The sequence below is a fragment of the Octodon degus genome, unplaced genomic scaffold (assembly GCF_000260255.1).
Source record: "Octodon degus isolate 3935 unplaced genomic scaffold, OctDeg1.0 scaffold00062, whole genome shotgun sequence".
Taxonomy (NCBI): Eukaryota; Metazoa; Chordata; class Mammalia; order Rodentia; family Octodontidae; genus Octodon; species Octodon degus.
In genome coordinates, this window is record NW_004524638.1 from 5,720,379 (window position 1) to 5,740,957 (window position 20,579).

Here is a 20,579-nt window from a genome sequence, read left to right on the forward strand (position 1 = left end):
TTTCCCTATGTGGTGGGAGGGAATCAAACTTGGGATCTCACGCTTGCCAGGCGGGCACTTATGCCGCTGACCTGTATCCTCTGTCCCAGTCCCAGTCCCTTTTATAATTTAACCTCTGCATTTCATGCAACCACTTCTGCTTTATTTTGGTCAATAAGAGTGAATTGCATTGCAAGGTACAGACCACCCTGGGGGAGAGAAGTTAGGCCCCGCCTCTTAAAGGGCAAGTGTCAGAGAATTCACAGGCAGGAGTAGCTCCCCTGATCATTCCAGGAGGCTTGTATGAGCCCAAGCCACAGACGCTACCAAACCCAATCTACATTCTGTTTTCTCCTATGCAAATATACTTATGAAAACACTTAATTTAGAAATTAAGCACAGTAGTGAATTTATAATCATAAGTAATGAAATAGAAAATTATAACAACGTATTTTAATAAAAATTGTGTGAATCTCTCAGTCCCCCTCCTGAGAATCTCACTGTACCTTCTCAGCTGTAAATCACTTCACAGTTGCTGTTTGCCATGAACAAATTCAGACAGTAAAGAAGTTCTTTTAACTTTTTTTTGTTTCAAAATCAGCTTTGCAAACTTCTCGTACCTCAGTAGTCAGGCTGCTAGTAATGCGGCTCGCTCCTTTGTGTATTTGTGGTACGGTGCTGAGGACGGTGACCTAGCCAGTACCCCTCATGAGAATCTTGTGACAGGTGTCCTTACTGTTCTCCAGTGCAGATGAGGAAACTGAGGCACAGAGGGCTTAGATCATGCATCTCAGAAAATAGAGGCGAAGTGGGCAGATCAAGATGTGAACCCAGGTTCAGGTGGCTCCAGAGCCCTTGGTTTTACAGGAGATACGCCGGACTCTCCTGGTGAGCACCTCGTGGAAAATATAGTGCTGCCTCTTCTCCCAGCACTCTCTTTTCCTTCCCACCTAGTACCTAACGGTGCACCTCCTCTCCTCATCCCAGGGCTCATGCTCCAGGCTTCTTCCAAGGCTCCCCTGGCTTAAGAGGGGCGCCTACCAAACAAGTCACGAATGGGTGCCTCGCAGCCTGTCCTTGTGAGGTAGCTCACAGCCCTTCTGCAGAGAACGCACATGTACACATATGTGCTTTGTTGCCTATACAATATTTGCAGAGATGTTGCCATAAGTAAAGCTGTTTTATGTTTACCAGGAATACATGATGTATTTTAGATGTATATACATTAAAAGAAGTTGAAATGTATTTATTGTAAAATATAACATATTTAAAAGAATATTTTATATTTTTCTCCTAAAATTTGCTTCAAAAGTCTCTGCAGAGTTTCTTTTTTTCTTTTTCTCCTTTTTTTTTATTTATGTATTTGGTAAAGGATCTCACTCTACAGCTCAGACTCGTAGTGATCCTCCTGTTTTCAGCCTCCCCAGCACTGGGATTACAGGTGTGCACCACCACACCCAGACTCGGTCTCAGGCTCAGCATGCCCAGGGGTGGGGCTGGCATGGCATATGGGACTGGGGATCAAACTATGGTCCCTGTGTTTGCCAAAGCAGGTGCTTAGTCTGCTGAGTTATCTTGCCGGCCCTGCGCAGAGTTTCTTGGCTATTTCCAAGAGCTTCAGTCTTCTGCCTTCTAGAAGGGCCAGAAGCACTGGTTGTCTGATCAATGTCCACTTAGATCCCAATAGAAAATGTGATCTGTAAGCTGTGTGGCTAGCTCTCCATGAAGGAGAAATCCACGCACTCTTCCTGCTGCTGAAATAGAGGGCTGCCCATGGAATTCACGCAGCAGCCCCCAAACTGACCTGAGAAGGGGCTGAATCTCAAGGCAGGAGGCGCTAACGGCCAGGGTGAGTGGCCCAAGGCCAATCATCAGGGGCGCTCACACACAGGAGGGGCTGCAGCGTGTCCCCAGGATGGGCAGTGAGGAGAAAAGGTGCAGCATCTCGTGGTGTGACTGGTCCACATGAAGGGGTCAAGGTGTAGAGTTTGTGCAAGTGCTGGAAGACTTTGGCTCCAGGACACAGCTGGTTTGTCCCAGAGCTTGAGCAGTGACCTAAATACATGTCCACACCTGCAAGTGTTCAAGGCCTCATACAGCTGCTCAGGACAGAGAGTGGTCAGGATGCTTTTGCATTTCTGGGTCAGGACAGAGAAAGGAGTGGGGGACCTAGGGGACTCTTTCTACACACACGTCAATTACTATGTCATTTTGTTGGAAGAGCCTAGAGAAACCTCAACATCCCTCTCGTTTACTTCATGAGAAGCATCTGAATGAGGAATGAATCTGGCGTGACTCAGAGGTCTGAGGAGTGGCAGGCTGCAATGACCTGGATAACGATTTTCCCGGCATTCCCGGCTAGGCGTCTAGCTGACTGGCTCACTACCTAGAGGAGATCTCTCACCTTGGGAATCCCTAGAGCCTTGTCTCTGGGAAAAACCTGTCAAGTGAGAAATCTGAAAACTTTCTTCCAATGACCTGTGGGTGTCTAGGCTAATAAAGAAATACAATGTGAAATATTAATGTCCCTCGTGCAAAGTGAACTTTTGACTGTGTCACAGCCCTCACTGGCTGTCTCCACATGTTCCTGCTTTCTCGGCTTTATTGTTATTGATATTATTCAACCAGATCCTAGACTGCTCTCAAAGTGCTGCTTCTCCCACCCAGCAAGTCATTTGTGTGCATCTGATGGCCTTGGAGATGATTAAAGGATGATTTCTATTCCCCTCTAGTCATTTGTCATTTTGCCTTGGATCGTAAAAGTCTAGGGTAAGTTTCCAGGGAGATTTAATCAAGTGACTGGAGTGGAATTTTACAATGCATCTGTCCAGAAATAAAGGAACAGAAAAAAGATGGGGCTCACTTGACATCTCTGAATTTGCTCTACTTTAAAGTTAAGAGATCCTGATCAAGCCTGTTCGCCTCTGAGTCAGGGACACTTCATCCCAGCAACATTCTGAAGGTAGGCCAACCTCTGGACACAGCAGGCTTGGGTGTGGCTGCACATAGAGGTCATTTTAAGAATTTTGTTCACCTTTGCTTTTAAAGAGACCTCTGGAAGTTATTAAGGGAACACTATTTTCCCAGTGGGAAAAGACTGGTCCCCTCAGAAACACAGCCCAGGACATCCCAGGAGGCCACGGCAGCAAGGGAAGGTTGGTAGTGCTGGAATTTTCCCATATCTCTTTGATGATCACAGTCACTGTGTCCTGTAGAAGACTTCATGTGCAGATGGGGTACAGTGACCTCCTCCATCTCTGCAAATTACCCCTAATATAAATCTCCACACCTTTGCAGCCACTGCAAAGCATGATGGCCAAACTAACTGGCTCAGCCTCACTGTGGCCCTTTGCAATTAATGAGAGGCTAAGGTACTAACTCTACCAGCACTGCCTTTGGTGGTAACCGTGCATGCTAGGAAGACACTGACCTTTCGAGTAGCAGATTTGTGCGTGATGATTGAGGCACCGTTTCTTGTGAACACAGATTGTGTCACAGTGTCAGAGGGGGCATTGTCTCTACTAGGAATGCAGAGCAAGGAAGGCTTAAAATGTGTGTGATCTGAGAGCGGGTCTGTAGGGTGTCACAGTGGACTAGACAGAGAGGCAGCTTAGACTGAGAGAGAGGGAGGGCAAAGGCCCTAATGACTGAGGTGAAGGGTGGGGAGAGGAGGAGCAGAGGGAAGGGAAACCAGGGCCAGGTAAGAAGCTAGGATGCCGAGCAGCCAAGCAAAAGCTCCTTCCTAAGGGTTGTGCAGCAAAAATTGGCAAGTCTTATGGACCTGTCCTGAAGCCCGCTAGGAACTCCTCCTAGGAATTCAAGGTGTGCATAAGTAACTTAAGCTGTCCTGAAAACTTTGATGAAACATTTTAGTGTTGTTTAGCGTTTATGCAATATTCTCCCTTCAGTGTTGTAGCTATAATTTAATGAATAATAAAAGAAAGCTTCTAATACAAGGATGCATCAGCTAAGGATCTTTGATGGAAATAAAAGAAACATGAGAACTGAAAGGATAACTGAGGAGTCAGTTGCCAAATGGAAAGCGAGTGGCTGTCCCATTCCCGGGGCCCAAGGGTGTGAAAGGATGTGCTGTCTCTACAGCACCAATGCTCTACCTCTGGGTGTGAGGCTGGCTCTAACATAAACTTTCTTTTTCTTTTCTCTACATCTTAAAACAGGTGCATCTGACCTGTGGCCCACAGGGAAGGGAAAAGGAAAGGACAACATTAATGTGTGATTTTTAGCAACGCTTTTCGTGACTCGATTGGGATTGGCTTGAGAAGATACTACATGGGGGGGGGCGCACAGAAGGCTGTACAGGGAAAGGTGCCATGCAGCACAAAGCAGGGCTGCCTCGGCCTCCACCGCCAGCACACACAGTGCAATTATGACTTGAGTGGATCCACTGTGACAGGCGCTCCTATAACTTGGCTGGGGAGCAATTAGCAATGGTAGTATTTCAGCCTACGCACACGTGTGCATGGCTGGAAAGACAGGTATTTACTGGTATTGAGCAGACATGGAAGTGTTCTTGATTGTTAAATTGGGGCATGTTTTACTCTTTCCCAAAATAATTTAAAAGTTAAAGTACTTTTTCGAAGTGTCTGGGTGTGATAGGGCACTCTTTCAATCTGAGTTACTTCACAGGCTAAGAGAGAAGGATGACAAATTCAGAACTAGTGATAGCAACTTAGGGAGACCCTATTGGAAAGAGAAAAATAGAATGGGCAGGGGACATAGCTCAGTGAAAAGTGCTCTGGGTTATATCACCAACATCATGAAAATAGATAAAGGAATAAAGGAAGGAAGGAAGGAAGGAAGGAAGGAAGGAAGGAAGGAAGGAAGGAAGGAAGGAAGGAAGGGAGGAAGGAAGAAAGGACAGAAATAAAGAAGGGAAAAGGAAAGGACAAAAGGTTGGACACCCATATCTTAAAATATTTAAAACATGAAGGCAAATACAAAAAGTAACATCATGAACAACTGTATTTCCATCAGCCAGCACAACCAAATCATCACATATTCATTTTTCTTTAAATCATATATAAAAATTACAACTGAAGGAGCAGTGTACTCTTGTATTTGTCTATATTCTTTCCTCTCAAAGGTCATGATGTTTCTATCATTTTATTATGTATTTTATGCACATGAAAGTTATTACATTGTTTTATGACTTGACCTTTCTTTGCTCAGTATTTTTTCCCATAATTTTATTGATAAACAAATAGCAATGAGACAGTTTCAAATCAAATTGGTAGGACAGTCTCAATAATTAACACATTGCATACTCTTTTCCTAGTGGTTATTTGCTGTACAAGATGATGCTCAGTATTTTGAATTGCAACTGTAATGCCTTACTCAGGTCTAGTTCATTCATTTTCACCAAAGAACAATCATCTACTGTCTAAACATGCAGTTTCTCCTCCTCTCCCTTCTCCTCCTCTCCTTACCTCTCTTTTTCTTTGCATCTCATATGCTAGGACTTTGGCTGACCATAGCCCTTAGCCTGTCCTCCAGGACCTCTGGGACCATGACAACCTTCACAGTTGCCCCACTGGCATGAGATGACCCAGACTCCTTATCACTAGATCAGCCAGTCCATAAGGGTTATGTCTGGGAGGACACTACCTCTGGTGAGCCATCAGTCAGTGTACAATGACAGTTCCTAGGGAGGTAACAGACAACCCTAACATTTGACCTGGAAATCCAGCCCTAAAAAGGGTCTGGGCAGAACAACCTAGTACCCAACACAGACAGATCGGTCAGTCTAACTCTCAGCATTTATTCTACCCTTCTTCTCCCATGGCTGCTGTCAATGGAGAGCCCTGGAGAGCTCTAAGCTAGTGCTATGGGTATATCCTAGCTGTGGTCAGGCAGAGGAATTTGCCTCATCTTGGCAAGTAGGAAGTGAAATGGAAGGGGTGTTTATGCTCCTGCATTTCTGCTGATAGAGGCTGGGCAGACCTCTAGAGTCTAGCTTTCTAGATCACTGGTAGAGAACATATGGCCCACGTGTTGCTTTATTTTCCTTTTAAGACAAAAGATATTAATATATGAGTGGTTTTTTCTAAACTAAAACCGCAGTATTCTGGTTTAATTGTAGTGCTGACAGTTTGTGATAACTGAGGGGGTTTGAGGTTCCAGTTTGGCATTCAGTCGCTTAAAGCTTCACTATCACCCATCTAGATGCCAGTCTTGTGGACGTCCAGAGACAGTTACTCGGGCCTCCAATTTGCTTGGATGGGTCCCAGAAGAGTCTTGTATCTCTGGAATCAGCAAATACACTTCTGACCTTGACATCTTGCTGCTTGTAGCCATGATTAAATGGTTCTGGGGACAGAGGTTTGCTGACCCTAGAAGAAGTTCTATGGGGGACTCACTGCTGAGGGTGCATCCGCAGGCCATCTCTAGACTTTGAAATCTCTAGTCCACCTATTCAGAGTTTTTTCAAATGATTCTCCTAGCCACTTAGTACCCTGAAGTATTCCTTTCCTGCTCAACTTTTCCGGGGTGTTAGGTCCTGCATTTAAAAACTGGTATCAGTAATTTTCAATTTTTATTTAGCAACTTCTATCAGATACTTAGATAATTCTCTAGTTATCACTATTATAAGCTACAATGGTTTAGGTCTACAATATCTGCAAGAAGTCTCATGCATTCAAGGGTGGGGCTCTTAGGAGGTGGATTATGGGATTGCTACGCTCATTATGGGATTCCTATGCTCATCAGTGGACTCACCCACTGATGAGCTCCTGGCTGAATGCTCCGTGGAGGTGGACCCGGGCAGCAGAAGCAGGACGCTGGGTTCTTGGTATGGAACGATATGTCTTGTCTAGGCTTCTGCCTTCTATCTCTGCTTTCTGGCTGCACGAAGTGTGCAACTTCCCCCACCAGGCCCCTCCACCACATGCCTTCTGCCTTGGAGCCAGCCAGCCATGGACTGAACCCCCAAAACCATGAGTCTAATTAAACCTCTTCTCCTTTCTGTTGTGCATGGTATGATGCTCCAGCCATGGGACCACTGACTAATACCCAAGGAATATTACAACAAATATCCCTACACGTACCTATTTTTCAAAGCATGAAAGATTTTCTGGGGTATTCAGTATTGCTAGATCATACCAAATAGTGTCTCATCATGTCATATGCCTCTGGTTATGAGAGTCTGATTTCTTCATATCATCACCAACGCTTGGAATTGTTGCACATTTTCATTTTGCCAATTGGTGTATAGTGATATACTTTGTTATTTTAAATTTCTTTTTTCCTAATAATCAGTCAGATTGAGCATTTTCCATAACTTTGTCCACCATTCATGCTTCCTCTTCTACGTTCTTCCTGTTTATCTCCTTCTTGGATTATTCTCCTCAGTTGTGGTTCTTTCTCTTATTGACTTAGATCTATTTATGTATCCTGGACTCTACTCCTTTGTTAGCTACACGTGTTGTAAGCACAGTCTCCCAATCTGTATCTTATGTTTTAACTTCTTATGATGACTTTCAATTTTGTAGAACTTTTACATTTTAAGATAGTTCAGAATTATAGTTGCATGGTTGTAATTGATAATCTCAGAAATAGGTGAGGGATCAAACTTCAGACTTGCAGCCACTACTGCCCATGGTTTCAGTCATTTGCCCAGGAGGAGTATCTATTGGAGCCAGGTAGTACAATTACAGTTATATTTTTCCTTAATATTTAATCTACTTTGTCACAGGTTTATGCTAATAGTGTTTATAAAAATATTATCTGCCCATTTTCAGTCTGTGAGTTACTCAATTCCAGATTCAAAATTCAGGTAGGGTGAGATTAAAAAAAAAGTGCTGAACGAATCACACACTCATTCTTGCCCTGCAGATAGGGGCTCATCTTCTTCAACAGCTTCCTCAAAGGTCCAGTGAGAGATCCTGAAACCAGAAGGCCAGTGCAGGCTTCCCTTATGACAAACAGATCGTGGGCTGGCAAATAAGTATATGCACATATGCTAAAAATGTTTGGCGGGATGAATATTAAATAATGGATACTGATTTCTTAGTTCTATATAATTTTACATTGCAAAACAATGAAACAGCATGCTCAATTCTTTATATCAGTTTATATAGTAGAATGAGGACAGTAAAGAAAGGGAAGGCGTTAGACAAGGACTGAGAGGCAGTCATCCTTCCACCAAAAGTGAAGAACTAAAAGACACAAAAACTCAGGAAATAGAATAAGAAAGCATTATAGTTTGTATCTAAAATACCCTTGAGGGCTGGGGAGATAGCTCAGCAGTCTAAGTGCCTGTCTGCCAAGAGCAAGAACCTGAGTTTGATCCCTGGCATCACATGCTGTGCCGGCCCTGCCTGTGCCAGCCACTGCAACCAAGCCTGGTGGCGCATGCCTGTAATCCCAGCACTGGAGAGACTGATACAGGAGGCTCTGAACCTTGCAGCCAGACCCTGTAACAAATAAATAAATATTTTTTTCAAAAGAAATACCTTCCAGAAGACTCATGTGCTCATAGCTGGGGCTTTCGGAGGATTCTTAGAGTGTGGGGCTCCAGCGCCACTGGGGCATCAACCATTGAGGAGTTCATAGCTGAAAGGGCTGGCTGTACTGGGGGAACGTCCCCGGGGGCTTGCCTTAAAGGGTCTATCTCTTCCCCTGGCTCTTCCCTGGTGTCCCGTTTCCCGGCTGCCATGGAAGAGCAGCGTGATTCCGCAAAGCTGTGCTGCTTTTGAGCTCGCTGCATATGAACTAAAACTTCTGAAACTGTGAGCTCCAAAACATCTTCCCTCCTCTAGATTGTGGGTGTCAGGTATCTTGCCCCAGTGAAGTACAGAGACAAGTACAGCAAGCCCTAATCAGAGAACTTCAAGCCGTTTAGTACAGCAGGTGTGGAATGGCAAAGGGATGCTTACAGGGAAAGCCAACGGGAAGAGCACGTCTGTAACCATCAACTAATAGGTGTCTTCAGGCAGAAATAAAAGAGTGTGGGAAGTTATTTTAATGACAGAAGCCAAAATAAGAATATCAAAATGTAACTGTTAAAAATATCTCAAGCTTTCTGGAGATGAGCACGCTGCTTCCAGTCATTTAAGGTGCCACTGTCAGAGACAAACCCGGGCTGGGCGGCCACAGCTGCAGCTCCTTTCTGTTCTTCAGCTTCATCTCCATCCCCAGTGATAGGCCAGCAGGCTGTAAAGTTAGAAAAACACAAGAAAGTCACATGCAGAGAGAATGCAGAATTCCAAATGAGAAAACCCAGGTTCCTTCAAAGGTTATTTCCTTGGGGATATTCCTAGGTGAACGCTAAATTGGGTGGTTGGGAAAGAGTTACAAAATGATAGATGCACAGCCCTTAACCTCTGAGTTTACTAAACAGGGCACTCATTCTTCAACCTTCTCCTCTAATTGAGCTACACGAGTCCAGAGACCCCAGACAGATTTATAATTCTTAGATGTTTTATGTGACATGTCTCAGTACCTTTTCTCATTGCTGGGATTAAAATACCTGACTCCCACAAGATAAGGGCGGGATCACTTTAGCACACACTTTGTAGAGGTTTCAGCCCATAGTTGGCTAGCGCCAAGGCAGGGTGACACAGTAGATGGTGTCACAAAAGAGAAACACCCCATTGGCGTGGCAGGCGGGAAGCAGTGCAGAGCTCAAAGGAAAAGGAGGTGCGCAAAGCACTACTAGTGACCCACCTCTTCCCACCAGGCTACATGGCCCAGCAGCACACTCAGCCGCCAGCCCATCAGTGGATCCCTCTGGTATCACACACCCGTGATCCGATCAGCTCCCGAAAGCCCCACTGATGAGCACATGAGGTGTGACAGGGACGCCTAAATCTTTATTGCAAATATCATACTTTTTATGTCCAGAGGACATCCTGATTTGGTTTCAGAACACAAGGACACTAGACGCAGGCACTCCTATGGTGAAGGAAAGCAGCTTATAAAACATGGTGCCAGTTGTCCTGCGGTTCCACCCCACAGCTACATAACTTCGGGTTTCTCCACACTTGAATTTTCATACTTGTGAAATGGGAAAATAACCACCAATCCTACCAACACCAAAGGCAGATATACAAACAACCCAGTTCTGTGTACCTACCTTCAGTAGTTGGTCATGAGAAAAATTATATATCGTGTTTCTAAAATCTCACATAAAAAATATAGAGTTGATCTTGGTTGTGAAATTGCACACTGTCTGTAGATTAAAAATTAGTTAAGATTATTATAACTAGGCCTAAAGTTTTAAAACAACAAACTATAGTAGGCTGGCATAGTACAGAACAAAGTACTCAGAAAATGCTGAAGTAGTATGATTATAAAACATACAATATTTTTAAAAATGTGTGATAATATGTGTATCAGAAGGTCTGTGTTTATGGATTTAGCAGGTATAAAATAATTAGCTTAAATTAAAAATAACTAATCTTGAATAAGTTGACCTGGGTTTTAAAAAGTGGAACTTTAGAGTTCAAGTCTCATTGTCTTGCTAATAGAAGGCATTTGTCCAATTGCGGGGGTGGGGGGGAGGTTAGAGCCCCAGGAGCCCTTAATGGATGTTAATCCATTAATCCCCAGTCATGGGATTAATGATGGAAGCAAATGGAGGACTGGGCATTCCTGAGAAGTAACATCTGGGTGGGCAGAGAGGGTGTCCCTGGGAGTAGCTGAGGGCTGTCAGCAGAATCTCAGCTGAGTCTCTGGGAAACGTCCAACTCAGAGGTCATAACTGTGGTCACACAAGAGCAAATGAAGACTCATTGCCCTAACTTCCTTTTCCCTGGGCCCTGGACCTGTGTGGCTCAGTTAGAAGGTAGTACTCAAGAGTGTGTGTCCTGTTTAGTAAAGATGAAGACAAAAATCCCTGTTGTTTGGGGATTTTCTTGGAACAGAGATCCCTGTAGAAAATTCTGTGAAAAAAAAAATTATCTGTGAAGAAACCTCAGTTTTCTCATTTAGGGCCGAAGTCTAAATATTCGTTCAATGTAACATACTATGAGCTGAAGCACAATTTTTACTATCAGTATCATTAGGAAATCTTGACATAAAAATGTTGTGGCCTTAGAGCTTCAATGTTAATTCATATATTTATTTAATTATATCTTATGAAAAGTATACTGTGTTCCCGCTAGGTTTTCGACAACAGACATATTGAGAAAGTGGAGTGAACAAAGCAGATTTGCTAAGTACAAGTGTGTTGATCTTATAAATGACTAAATTCAAGTCCTATGAGAGGACAAGAGGAGGTCACACAATATGTGTCATCTTTCTTTTTCTTTTTAAGAGCAGAATATGTTTATTGGGTGAAAGAAGACTTCTGTCCAAGAAAGAGAGAGAAGAGACCTTATTTGGGTTGTCAGAGTCCTTTCTTTTATAGGAATTGTTATAGAGAAAAACCATGAGGTGAGGTGGGACTAAGGTTGAAAACATGGAAACTTTCTATGTGCATGTGATGTGGGATGTGTCGCCTGCTCTGAAACTCATGGAAAACTTGTTTAAGTAAGAAGCATTTAAGTTAAGGATTTTCAACCTCTCTTATGTACTTCCAGAACACTTAAATATCTTAAACATCTTCTTTGGACAAATACCTCTTTAATCATTCAGATAATTTTATTTTTTTATTTTTTAACTTTATTTATTTATTTTTATTTTATTTTTTTGGTGGAACTGGGGATTGAACTCAGGCCCTTACACTTGCCAGGGAAGTACTTATTCTACTGATCCATCTCCCCGGCCCCCATTTGGATAATTTTAAATTGAGAGATTTTGTTTTCTCTGCTGTTGAATTGGAGTTCTTTAGATAGTCTGGGTATTGAACTTGATAGGCTAGGACTCAAAGTTTCCCAGACATCCTGCCCCAAACACTCCCCCTCTTGGCCCTGGGCCCGGGCCAGAGCACAAGCCCAACCCCACCACATTCTGTCCCATGGTCTTGGCTCACTTCCCCTTGGCCCCATGCAGAGAACCACAGAAACTCACCTTTGTTAACATTAAAAGCCCCCCACAGACCAGGTAGCCTGCCATGATTAGCTCTCCCTCAGCTGTTCCAGTCCACCAACACCCTCCCCTAAGAAACCCTGTAAGATCTCCTCTCCCCGTTTCTTCAGGGCTGTCTTGGTCCACTAGACAGCCAGCCTGCTTGCTCCTACATCCAGTAAATCTTCTCAAGTCAGAATGCCTGGTCTGGTCGATTGCATGGGTTTGTACCTAACAGATCTTTTATCAGAGATATGATTGGCTAATATTTTCTCCCATTTCACTCTGTTGTGTACTGGAACATACAAAATGCTTTCATTTTGACAGTCTGGTTGATCTATGTTTTCTTTCTTTGCCTGGAGTTTTGATGTCATAGGAAGAAATCACTGACAAACCCAATTTGGGGAGGCTGCATCTTTTGAGGAAAGAACTGCTATCTCAGTTACTTTTCTCTTGTTGCTGGAACAAAATACCCAACACCCAAAGTTAAGCAAGGAAAGGCTCATTTAGCTCAGTTAGTGCAGGTTTCAGTCCATACTCAGCTGGTTCCGAGGCAGAGTGGCACATAGTAGAGGGCAGCATCCACTTCGGACACCAGGAGTAGGCACAAATGCAGTTGCCCTTCCTGTGGCCTTTGTGATGAAGACACCAGAAAGCTTAAGGATCAGATACAGAGGCAAGAAATATACACCAATAAAGTTAGAGGAAGCCCTTTCAAGGACTAATTTGCAGAAATTATTCAAAAATAAGTCAACTGTGAAAATATGGCCGCTGAGACCCTGCCAACATCAGTGGGAAGCATTAAGATCTGCCGAGTAAATGCTAGCTGTGAAATCGAAAACTGCCTGGTTGAAGCTTTAACTTATGCATCAGTGTTTCCCGCCCAAATTTTAATGAGAGAATAGAATAGGGCACAGGCTGAGGTAGACATCGTGTGGGTGATTGTGCTGAGGAGGATGGAATTCTGCCTGGTCTCTGGGACACAGGAACACTTTCTGCTGTTTCCTCTCTCCCCTCTCTTCCTTAGTATCTTGGTATTCACCTCAGAGCCCACAAGGAATGATGGGAAGACAGTTTCTGGTAGGATTTTCATCCAGATTTGGGGAGCAGAGCTGTCTTTATTCAGACTGGCCAATCCTTGGCTGGATATAGGGGAATAAATAAAAGCTAAATGAAGCCTGTAAAAGAGGTGCAGAGGCAGGGAACTCAGCAGTCTCGCAGGCTATGAATTAAACAGTGCCACCAGAAGAAAAGCCTGTTTGATAATTCAGTGGATATTCTACTAAGGGCATATTTCACACTGTTCCCAAATTTATAAATATGCTCACTCCCCTCCAGATTTTATTCACTAATGGCCACAAAATAAAATGTAATATATAGTCTTATACTAAGCAATAAATAGGGAAGTCTCAGCAGCCCTGTCTTCCTTAGGAAATCTTGAGGCTTTGGGGATGCATATTCATTCCCACAATAAGGAGACACAAATCAACATGGTGGCCGAGCAGCCACGGGTGAGTGATGGCCTTGGCTCCTAATGAAACCAAACCATGAAAAGGCATTAGAAAGATTGATTGAAGTTAAGTTAGCTACCAGTGTGAGCTGGGGTACCCCAGGCTGTAATGAAACTGCCAGAGGTTATTTATGGAGACACAGGGTTTGGGGTGTAAGTTATGTCCAGCAGACTGTGCTCACAGACATGCACACGCTCTGACTGCCTCAGCGGACAAGGCAGCAGGTGCCGGTCACACTGGGCCCCCGTGCCCCGTAGGGATGGCGCATTTACTCAGACATCATCACCACAGCACCTCACAGCAGGCTCTGGCCTGGAAGGAAACTCCATCACAGTTAATGTGTAGGACAAGAGATGTCAGAATCAACACGGGTTTAAAAAAAAAAAATTTTAAACAAACACCTGCACAAAAACAATGCCTTTAAACAAGCATACAAGGTCTGTTTATTATGAATGTTTGTTAATCTCTTCTTGGCCATTGGTTCTTTCTTAAGCCCAAGAAAGGAGCAAAGCAAAAGGAAAACCAGTATTCACTGCATGCCCTACATGCATACCCCCAATTTTGTTTGTTTGTTTGGTTGGTTGGTTGGGTTTTCTTTTAATACAGTATTGGGAATTGAATCCACTGACTTCATGCTGAGCTATAGCCCCAGCTCCGTTTTTCTTTAACAAAAACAGACAGGCTCTCAGTAAGTCACTAAATTGTGCAGATATGGGTTGAAACTTGCAAACCTCCCACTTAAGCCTAGCAAGGTACTAGGACTAGGGCTGCCCACCACTCCACTTGGGTGGAATGTCTATTCAGTAGATGAAATATCATGCAGTTTTTCTTAGGAAATGCTGCTAGTGTGTTTTTCATACTCGAATTAATCAGTGTTCTAAAAGAAAATAAATAGAACCCTCAAAATAGTTTACATAAGAATTTTATGAACACCTGTGTTAGTCAGCTTGTCATGGCTGTGAAAAACTGCCTGAGAAAAACAACTCAAAGGAGGAAAGATTTATTTTGGCTCATAGATTTGCAACTTTCAGTCCATGGTCAACTGGCTCTGTGACCATGGGCCTGAGGTGAGGCAGGTGAAGTAACACAGGTCAGAAGACAGTGAGGAAGCAAAGCCGCTCACTTCACACAGCTAGGAGGCAGAGACAGTGAAAGAGTCGGAGACGAAAGGACTGGGAACAAATTATAGCCCCTAAGATCATGCCCCCACGAGCCACTCATTTCAACTTCCCCCTCTTCTGATACTCCATATGAACCCACCAATAGGCTATTCCAAGGGGCACATGACTAATTCAGCAGATTGATTAATGATGAGGTTAGCAACCTTAAGATGCCATCATCTCTCTAGGGCCCAGCTGTGAACATTGCTGCATCTGGGAGAAAGTCTCAAGGTGTGTGTCTTTGGTGGACATTTCATATTGAAGTCACACCAAAGAGAAAGATGGATTAAAGGGAATTATGTCCTCACAGGTCGAAAGCGATTAACACTGTGGCCAGCCCTATACATAAAGGCCATTGGATGGGCCCAACCAGACGTTAAAGAGAAATGATTTTGGATAATGCAGTACATATGTGTAGCCTCCCAGGGCACAGTAGGGGGTGGAAAATGGTGGAGGGTAAATCTGAACAAGGAATGAACATTGCTAGCAAATTGTCACATTCTGCAATCCAGATCTATCTGCTGTATAATTTTGCTTTAAAATGATTGTAAGAAAGGGATGGAAGTAACCCTAAAGACAGGACATTTCTAGTATCACTAGGAACAAGATTTTGTGATGTAGAGCATAGTCCAGAGCTGGAAATGTCAGCAAATCAAAAAACTTCCTTAATTCCTGCCTGGCAGGCTTAAACAAAGGAAATAGAAAACGGCACACAGGTTTTGTGATCCAGGTTAAACTTCTGAGGAGTGCCTCTCTCTTAATTGGTTTTCTCTCTCTCTCTCTCTCTCTCTCTCTCTCTCTCTCTCTCTCTCTCTCTTTTTTCAGAACCAGGAATTGAACTCAAGCCCTTGCGCTTGCCAGGGAAGCACTTACTCCACTGAGCCATCTCCCTGGCAACCTCTCTCTTAATTGATCACCTTCTTTTTTGCTGCTGTTGGTTTTATTTTATTTTATTATTAATTTTATTGAGAAACAAGTAGCAACAAGACAGTTTCAAAACCGATCAGTAGGACAGCTTCAATAATCAATACATTGCATATTGTTGTCTTCGTAGTGGTCATTCATAGAATAAGATGCAGACATAACATTGTTTTGCTGAATTCATACACCTACAATGTTCAAATGGCAGTGGAATACCCATCTCTGAGAGGACTGAGAAGACAAAGGGGATACAAATGAAGGATCATTTTTTATCTGTATATGCAAAATAGGTAGGATAGATATACAGCTACTTTCTCTTGGTTTAATTGGTCACCTTGAATTCTGAAAAAGTTTTTGTAAAGTCCTGGATATCTGAAGGATGGGCCAGTGGGAACAGCAGTAGCCCTTGAAACCCTAGCAGTTCATGGCTACAGAGAGGAGAGAAAGTGGCTCAGGAGAGAGTGGAGGATGCCTCAGGCAGAGTCCATACTGCGCGGTCTCAACAGAGCCTCCCCAAGCCAGACACTGAGACAGGGACTTGGCCAGGTGGCTCGCCTGGGAACTGACGACAGGAAGACACGAATAAAATAATGCAAGAAGTGAAAGACGTGAGAGAGATATTTCAGAAGCCATTTCAAAATTAACCCAGTAGACAGAGCAGAAGATAGAACCCTGAGTTGTCACGTCTGACTCTCCATCATATGACTGTTGTCCCCAGACATATCCAGGTTGCTGCTACGTCTGCTAGAACAAGTTTTGAGATGCCGAAGACGCAGCTGAGAAGAAGAGAGCTCAGGGAAGCCACCGGGGCTGCAGGGACTCTGGTCGGTTGAGGAACAAAGTAATTATGGCACAGATTGCTCGGGTTTGGTGAACTGAGGCTGCTGGACCTGATGATGGGCAGAGAAGGCCTTCCAGGTGACACTGGGGACAAGTGGAGCCAGCAGTGCAGATTCAGGTTGGAAACTCATGCATCTTTGTTAATGTCACTTCACTTTTCCACTATCCCTTTCCCAGGATGATGGAGAAAATTTCCCCAGGCATGTGTTAAACTAACAAATGGCTTCCTATATTTTCTAGGGCTGCATAACTAATTGCTACAAAATGTCACTTAAAAAAACAGAGATCTCTTTTCTTACAATTCTCAGGTCCAGTGGCCCCAAATCAAGGTGATGTCAGAGCCATGTGGCCTCTGATACTCTGAGGAAAGATCCTCCCTACCTTTTCCTAGCTTTCCTAGCTTCTGGTCACAAGCAATCCTGGGCATTTTTTAGCTTCTAGAACGTCCCTCGCACGCCCCCCCCCCCCCCCCCCCCCCCCCCCCCCGCCGACACTCCAATCTCTCCCTCCAACATTCCATGGCATTTTCCCCAAGTTTCTTTGTCTCTGCTTTTCCTTTTTATCTGGATATCAGTTATTGGATTACATCTTACTGCAATGCATATGACCTCATCTTAACTAGTGACATCTGCAAAAATCCTATTTCTAAATAAGGTCCTATCCTAAAGCTTCCATCAGGCACAGATTTGGGGAGAGATGCTATTTTATTGAACACCTAAAGACACCCATGTGTCCCTGAAACATGTGAATGGTATCTTGTATGGAAAAGAGTAGATATTAAGTTATGGGGGAAAAGATACAAGTAACTGGGTTGGGGGGACACCTCTGTGGCATAAGCGCCTGCCTGGCAATCACAAGGATCCAGGTTTTGGGGGGCAACCTGCTCAGGTCCCCCTTCTGTCCCTCTCTCCAACAGAAGCTTTCTTTCCCCCAGTAAACATATTCTACTCTTCTTTACAGGGTCTACAGGGTCTCACTACGGAGATGAGACTCATAGTGATTCGCCTGTTTTCAGCTTCCTAAGCACTGGGATTACAGGCACGGGTCACCATGTCCAGCTGCAAACACAGTCTCAGAGCACCCCCAGGGATGGGGCTGGAATGGCACACCAAGGATTGAACCTCAACCACTGTGCTCTGCCTAGGAAGGTGCTTTAGTCCACTGAGCTATCTGGCCAGACCTAGATATATTCTACTCTTAAAAAAAAAAAAAAAAAAAAGGATCCAGGTTCTATCCCTGGTACTGCATGCCATGGTAGCCCACAACCCCGGGCATATCATGCAGGGCCCCCAAAACTGGGCTTGGTGGTATATGCCTGTAATTCCAGCATTGGGGAGTCTGAGACAGGAGGATCACCAAGAGTCCAAACTGCATTACAAGACCCTGTATCAAAGAAACAAAAAAGATTTAAGTAACTGATGATTTTGAGAAGAGAAGCTCATCCTGGATTGCCTGTGTAGACTTCTCCCAGGGACCCTGTGAGAGAGAACAGAGGGGAAGGAGACCTGGGCCCCAGGCTGAAGACAGTGGGATGATGGGTGGGGAAAGACGCTGTCGCCAAGCCAAGATGCCAACAGTCACGCCCACCTGAAAGAGAAAGGGGAGAGATAACGGCTGCAACCATGCCACAACCTGGGGTTCAGAATTCTGCCCTCTAGAGCTATGAAAACATAGATTTCAGTCCAATGAAGTCACCCAATTAGTGGTGTTTTGTCGTTGTTGTTTTTTTTTTAAAAAAAGAAACCTCAGGAATCCACTGCAAGAAATTGTCCTTAAATCCATTTGCTTGATACTAGAGCACTGAATTTATTTGTAGTGAAGACCTCTTCTTGATGCCGCAAACAGCATCAAATGACTTTCTGCTCAAGAGTTAATTTGCTCCCTTCGTACCCAGCTGTGGCCGCCCAGCCTGGACTATTATGATGCCAAATGACTCCATAAAGTCTGCGCACTAAACGGCCTACATTTAAAACGGTCCCAGTATTCTCATAAATGGTGGTTATTTCTTTTCTTCAGTAAATCTACTATTGCGCTGTTTAAACAGTGATCCTGTTTACCCTACTATTTTGAGGAAAACTGATTTCACCACTGGTGACTGTGGTGTGGACCTTGGGCACACAATTCAGTTTTCAAAAAACCAAACCTATAAGAAAAGGCATAGAGATTTCATATGCATGCCCTACACCTGAACATCCTGCCCCATTACCAACATCTTTGCTGTTCCTGTTGATCTTTTCTTCCACCTCCGAATCCCTTTCAACCTCTGATCTTTTCATTGGTTCCATATTTTGGTCTTTGTCAGTATGCCATATACGAACTACATTTTCCAACTGACTTATTTAACATATGTAAGTAAGGTTATTTCAATTCTGTTGGTACTTGATAGCTCATTTCCTTGTAGAATGAATGATATTCCATTCTCTGGATGTATCACAGTTTACCCATTCACCTACAGAAGAACTCTGTGTTGCTTCCAAGCTTTGGAAGTTATTTAGAAAGTTGTTGCAAACATCTGCCTGCAGGTTTTAGGGTGGCTGTCTTTTCAATCATTTTGGATAAATGCCAAAGAATATAATCAATGGACCTCATGGTATTTATGTTCAATTTGTAAAAACCCCGAAACAAAAACTATCAAGCTATCTTCCAAAGTGGCTCTACCGTCTTACATTTCCATCAGCTATAAACAAGACTTCCTGTTGCTTCCCAACCTCACCAACAATTGATATTGTCAGTGTTTTGGATTTTCACCATTCTAAATATCCAGTGTTATTGTGTCACTTAAATTTTCATTTATCTGATAGCATAACTTGGAGAACTTTTTCATACATTTTTGTGTTATCTGTATGTCTTTTATACTTCATTGTCTACTCAGATCTTTAGCATTATTTTTAACTAGTTTTTATTATTATTATTGAGTTTTGAAGTTCTGTGTATATTGTGGATAACAGCCCTTTATCAGAAATTTCTTTTGAAAATATGTTCTTCCCATCTGTAACTTGTCTTTTCCTTTTCTTGACAACGCCTCTTGCAAGATAGACAGTTTTAATTTCAATGAAGTGTAAAAAGGGAGTGTGAAAAAGGATCTACAAACTGCAGTACAGGGTTTCAGGTTAAATCCTGAAAGTATTTGACTGACCTTATCAGTTACAAAAGTTACATTTCTTATTATAGAGGCCTTACTTTATTTTGGTCTTAACCATCCAGCAGAAAAGTATGAAAAGGAAGTATAAAAAGTAAAGCCACATTAATATGCTGAGCTGTAAAAGGCTCAAGTCAACAACTTCTGACATTGCCAGTCCTGTGGATAATCCACTACGATTATGGACTACTGGACTATATTAGGATATTTTGCTGAATTCATGCACCTACAGTATTTAAATGACAATGGAATGTCCTTCTATGACAAAACGAAAACAGTGGGATAGAAATGAACGACCATTTTGTATCGGAATACTCAAAATAGTTAGGACAGATACACAGCTCCATTCTCTTAATTCAATGAATGGAGAGATTTGTTCTAATAGTGTTCAAGACAGAATAGCACGTCTGCATCTTTCACAATGAATAACCACTAAGACAACAATATGCAATATATTCATTGTTGAAAATGTGCCAGTAATCAGTAGTGAAACTGTCTCCTTGCTATTTGTTTCTCAATAAAATTATTTTTAAAAAATGAAGCCAAGTGTATCAATTCTCTTGCCTGAGTCATGACTTTGCTTTGATTGATAAATAAAAAATTTGATTAACAATCCACAACATTGACAATACCAAATGTTGGTGAGGTTGTAAAGCAAAAGAAATTGTTACCAAACTCACGGCCATCAAGGTGTTCTACAATGTTATCTTTTAGTCATTTTATTGTTCCTCAGCTTGCACTTGGTTTTGTAATCCATTCTAAGTTAATGAGCTAAATCTTTGTGTACATTTTTTGTTTTTGTGGTCCGTGCTAACCAACTTAGAGTTAAAGCCCAACCAGCACCGCGGCCTGGAGCTTTAGGCTGACAAAGCAGAACAGAGGTCGGGGGCCTCTGCAAGAGTTCTGATCTCTGTGCAGTTGAGAAGTTTAATTATCATCTTGTAGAGCAATGATCGCCAACACAATGACAGTACAACAGCACATTCATTGATAATTATTTTAAATTGTGTATGTCTAAGATATAGGTCTGGACTCTCTCTCTCTCTCTCTCTCTCTCTCTCT